This window comes from Macaca nemestrina, chromosome 2, assembly GCF_043159975.1.
Source record: "Macaca nemestrina isolate mMacNem1 chromosome 2, mMacNem.hap1, whole genome shotgun sequence".
Taxonomy (NCBI): domain Eukaryota; kingdom Metazoa; phylum Chordata; class Mammalia; order Primates; family Cercopithecidae; genus Macaca; species Macaca nemestrina.
Window position 1 is genome coordinate 103,989,129 of NC_092126.1, and position 5,590 is coordinate 103,994,718.

At 44.0% G+C, this 5,590-nt stretch overlaps 1 pseudogene; it reads right to left on the bottom strand.

Annotated features, from left to right (window-relative positions):
* Nucleotides 1-232: 232 nt before the first annotated feature.
* LOC105480246 (elongation factor 1-gamma-like) lies at nt 233-1,567 on the bottom strand (annotated as a pseudogene).
* Nucleotides 1,568-5,590: the final 4,023 nt, after the last annotated feature.

A 5,590-nucleotide genomic window follows, 5' to 3' on the forward strand; every position in this document is an offset into this window, starting at 1 on the left:
GGCTTCCAGTTGAAGTCTTACTTCTTACCAGCTGCTGACCTAAGGCAAGTTGTCTAATTCCTTGAGCCTTAGTTTTCTTATCTGGACAATGAAAATAATCACTACCTCACAGAGTTGTTGGCAGATAAAAATCATATATGTGAAAAATATGGTACATAGTAGGTGTTTGTAAATGCTAATTAATGTTTGCTGTTGTTCTTTTTTCAGTGTTCAGTTTCATTTAATGACCCCCATCTCCTTGAAGGGCAGGTGCAGGCAGCTAGGCAATGGCAAGAGATGCTTACTTGATGATCTTGCCCTGACCAAAGGCTTGGCCCACACTCTTGAAGGCCCCCTCCCAGCAAAAATACTCTTGAACCAGTGCCTGGGTTTCCTTGCTGCCAGGATCCAGTTTTACATCATGTATATGACTTGTAGTCCCACCGCCAATCTGGACCCAGTGAAAAGGGAAGCTTCTGGCCCTGGAAGACCCAGACTCGGAGCTGCTATTGTTGGTTCCAAAGAAGACACTGACAAAAACATTCTTCCTCAGCTTGGCCAGTCCCTGGAATATTCCAGTGATGAGATTGCAACTCATGAAGATCTGGGTGAGTTCTTCAAGGAAGTGATACTCTGAGAACTACAGGAACCACCCATCCTTATCGAACTGCTCCCCAAAATATGGCAGCACCCCAGAGAGTGTGTCCTTCTTAGAGTACCTGCACTGAAATTTATCCAACACAAAGGTATTCTTGGATGGTGAGCAAAGGGGTCCTTGACCTTGGGCTCAGCAGCCAGCACCTGCTCACGTTCATCCATCTCCTCCTCAGGAGCAGGGGCAGCTGCCTTTTCCTCCTCTTTCTGCTCAGCCTGGGGCTTCTGCTTCCCTTCCTGTGAGCCCTTCCCTTTCCATGTGGTGTCCTGTTTAGGGTGGCTCTCGGCAAACTTTTAAACATCAAACTGGGCCATGTTCTCACACAGATTCACTTACCCCAAACAACCTGGAATTGGGGCTGGTTAATGCAGGTGAGGAACCAGCGGTTGGCATTGGGGAAGGCCTGGTGGAAAGAAGCTTCCAGGACCTGCTTATAGAACTACAACAATATGCAAACAACTGTGATATCAGCCAGTGGCACTTGTTCACCCACCAGAGAAGTCCTCATCTTCAAGTGAGCATGCAGCAGCCCCAGAATTCACCTCATCTCCTTCTTTGCACTCTTGGTGGCCTTTTTGTTATGCTGCATGATGCCCATGGTGAGGAACACCCAGGTACTGGCACTGTATCGCTGTCAGCAAAGCTCACCCACTGCACCACTTGGGCTACTGCCTCTGGAGTACTTCCCTGCAGCTCCTCATGTAGGCAATGGCATTGCTTTCAAACACACAGAATCCATCATCACCCTCAAATGCTGGAAACTTCCTGGCAAGAAATTTGCAGAGAAATTCAGGAGTATTGTTGGTTTGGCCGAAGTGGGGTAGGGTGGTGCGGACAGCACGTGGACCTGAGCCCCGCTGTACTGAACAGCAATGGACACCTTGAAAGCCCTCTCACATTTTCAGGACATGAGTACAGGGTCCCAGCTGCCATGGTGATTCTGCAGAGAAAGGGGGTGTTGCTGTTATTTTTATCATATGCCTGATTGCAGCTCTCTGAGGAAGGCCAATAGGCAGACTTGCTGTCTCCTATGAGAGAGGCCGTGGGGAAGGCAAGAGGAAAAGGCACTGTGGCCAGGTGAGTCACACCATAGTGGTAGGGTGGGGCTGAGAGTTGAATTCCTGGCCCCTGGTCCATAGCTCTGTCTAATTAAAAGGAGCCAGATTGTTGATAAGCCATTGCCTAAATGATTAAAAAACAAAAACAAAAACAAAACAGACTAGCTCTGGGGACAGGTGCATGTTTTGCCCTCTGACCCTAGGCCACCTTGCCCAGAGAGGAGGCCGAGCACCGGGCAGCCTTGTTTATCTGGCCTCTTCTCATCTGGGTTGTGGGTTTATCTGGAGGGAGTCCCAAACTGGTGACTTATGTTTCTCCCCCAGGCACTTCAGGACGGAGAGCTGCATCCATTGGGATGGAACATCCCTATCTAGAGTGACTTCTCTGGCCTTCTTAGAACACATTGCCCTTAGACTATTCAAGTGTGTGTTTGTGTGTGGGACCAGGACAGGGTGGTACAGAACTCTAATTCAGATTAATAGGAGATCTAAAAGGTGAAAAACTCCATAAGGAATATGAATCAGAAGCAAGAATCACTTCACAAGGAGACTCCCTTTCCCCTTTCTCTTTCCCTCATTCTCTCCACTGTTTTGATAAACTTGATGCTCACCCCAGCTGTGGCATCATGGTAAAGCTTTGACTTTTTCATATTATCAGTCTTCCCCATAAAGTGGAGTTATTCTGAAGAACTGAGCTACCCAATGTGAGCTAGTATGGACTAGTGGCAAAGTCAGTGGATTTGGGTACAGATGGCCTGAGTTTGTGTCCTGGTCCTGAAACGCTGGGGATGTGTGACCTGGAGTAAGCACCTGCTTTGAGCCTAAGCTTTCTTATATATGTAAATGATCTTGGTTTGCTCACATTTTCTATGTGCCTTACTTTTTTTTGCAATACTTGTGCTCTGATTGAAACTGGAACTGTGACATGTTTTGAGAGTGAATAAATACTGAACATCAATGTTGAAATATTTGGTGATTATAATCATGCCTTGGAGGCCGGGCGCGGTGGCTCAAGCCTGTAATCCTAGCACTTTGGGAGGCCGAGACGGGCGGATCACGAGGTCAGGAGATCGAGACCATCCTGGCTAACCTGGTGAAACCCCGTCTCTACTAAAAAATACAAAAAAATAGCCGGGTGAGGTGGCAGGCACCTGTAGTCCCAGCTACTTGGGAGGCTGAGGCAGGAGAATGGCGTAAACCCGGGAGGCAGAGCTTGCAGTGAGCTGAGATCCGGCCACTGCACTCCAGCCTGGGTGACAGAGCGAGACTCCCTCTCAAAAAAAAAAAAAAAAAAAAAAAAAAAAAAAATCATGCCTTGGAATGTTCTGGGTCATGTTGTTACTGAGCAATGGGCTTGCTATCCATGTGCATAGAAGCCAATACTATGGGATCAGCTTTTGAGAGAGGAAAAAGCTTTATTGCAAGTCAACCAGCAAGGAGACAGGAGGCAACGTTCAACTCTGTCTCCCTGAGCTGCAGCCTAGGGACAGATTTTAAAAGCAAAGAGTAGCAATGAGAGAGATAGGCAAATGCAATGAAGCATGATCTAAATTGGTTTATGCAAAGACGTGATGCTGAGTCCTTGGCTTTTAGGTCTGTACTGTGACAAAACAGAGCACCCCGTGATTCTTAATTTGGTTCCTGTTTCTCAATCCAAGCACTTAGATTCCACCTGTGGTTGACTTTGTTATTCTGGCTGGCTCTGGGATCACAAATTGGGCATGCTGGTTCATCTGGGTAAGCTCAGGTTATGTGACCTGCAACCTGGGAGTCCACTGCACTGAGAAACAGCTCTTCATTTTGTTACCGACAAAGTTAAAGCACATTGAAGTGGTTCTGTGGTTACAATGTCAGGGTGTCAGAGAAAAGGCCAAAAATGTTCTGAGGTACTGTGTGGGGAAGATCCAGAAGAACTGCCGATTTTATATAAGGAAAGACAAATCAATGTCTCTTATTTTTAATGTCAAGAATCAGAGCACTGAAATAATAAAAATCTCACACAATATGGACTATGGAGCATGACAATGGGTTATTCTTGGCAATCCTAGAAATAACAATGGGACCCAAACTCTGCTTTCCTATATTTGTCCTGCTTAAAAAGAACAACATTGGGGGCCATTGATGGCCAGGTGCCTAGGATCAGTCTTCTTAGTACCTAGGATCAGTCTGCTTAGAGCTAGAGTTTCATGCAAGCCACTGTTCCTGCTAGCGATGTCCTGAGACTGGAGAGTTTGTTGTTTGAGAGGTTCTACATTGGGTGGGGACATGAGGGGAATGAGAGAGTTTCACATCGTTCACTGTTTGACTGTCTTCTCATAATCCGCTTCTGCTTTAAGAGCCTGGGAGATGGGCTATTAATAGAGAAGGGAGGGTACTATATATAAACTTTGATGGACTTGGGTTGAATATATGGTAAAATGTGCTTACTGGAAGGTGAGGACTGTAGGAACTCTGAGTTTAGCAAAAGGCAGTGACTGGAAGGAACCCCAGTGTCTTAATAGATTTCGGTATAATGAAGCTAAACGAAGAAAGGGAGAAAGCAGAGGTTTTTGGATTTTAGGTGGCTTGCCAAAAGCCTTCTTCAAAAAAGCTTTGGTTTGAAGCTTTTTTGAAGCTTGTGGTTAATGCTGGGTCTTCTGACTCCGTGCAAGGTGCCATAGCACTCCTACCCATAGCTCCTAATCCAGGGGTCTTTCGGAACATCTGTCAAAAGGAGTGCAAGATAAGCATAATAAAAATGCTTTGTAAACAATGATCTTCATGAAACTTTAATCTTGTGTAACCATTGTTAACAATACGTTGATCTTCAATGGAGTGCTTTTATTAATTACAAATGAGGTATAGAGAAATCTCTCCCTAATATTTTGCTGCAAGTCTTTGTTGCTGTTCCAAGAAGAAAATTCTCCTAGGAATGTACCTTTGTGGAATCATTTCTGGATGATGCTATTTTCTTCTAAGTGTTTACTGGTGAATCCCTGGAGCAATATTATCCCCAAGATACATTAGTTTGAATAATATCTGACCTCTTATTCCTTTTTTAAAAAGGTAGTTTGCTTGCCATATGTTGTATGTGACAATTTATCATCTTTAAAGGAGTTAGAAAAAGAGATTTCTGTTCTGGTAAAATGGGAGATTAAAAAATCAGAAACCCTTCTATTACCACAGAACTAAAATGATAGATAAAATGTAAGAGACATAATTTTAAATGCATGGATGGCCCTGTAAAAAGATGAAGAAAGTTTTCAGAGACCAGGGATGAAGTGAGAGTGGGAATGAATAAGTGCTGATGTTACTGGCTGTCCAGAGGCATCTGTAGCCACAGACATGGAGGCAGACAAGGCATCAAGCCTGGGGAGAGTTGGCGTGGTATGTTTTCTCCACTCCATATGAAGATATGACACACAAAGGGCTATACTCTTAGTAAAAAGTAAGCCAAGAAAATCTCTCCTGCAGAGGCAAAATGCAAGAACACTTGTCTGTTTCAGCCTAACGTTGATTCTGGGAGAAGGGGAAAATATATCTTCTGTGAATCTGTGGACATGGGTTGGTCCTCAGGTGGGGTTGGTGCCTAAATGCCTTTTGCAAACTTTGAGAGTAAACAAGCTATAATTTTGATGAATTGGAAACGAGGCCCCAAAAGAGAAGACACACACACACATAATTATGCACACAGGAGAAAAGGGATTAATAGCAAGGAAAAAATAAGATGATAGATATAAATCCAAATACATTTGTAATCACAGTAAATGTTAATAGACTAAACTGTTTAAAAGACATAGATTACCAGACTAGAGAAAAAACCCCAATATATACTATTACAAAGAAAAAGAAGAGGACAGCAGAAGTTTGAAAATAAATAATAGTAAAAGCTATAACAGGCAAATAGTTACAAAAGAAA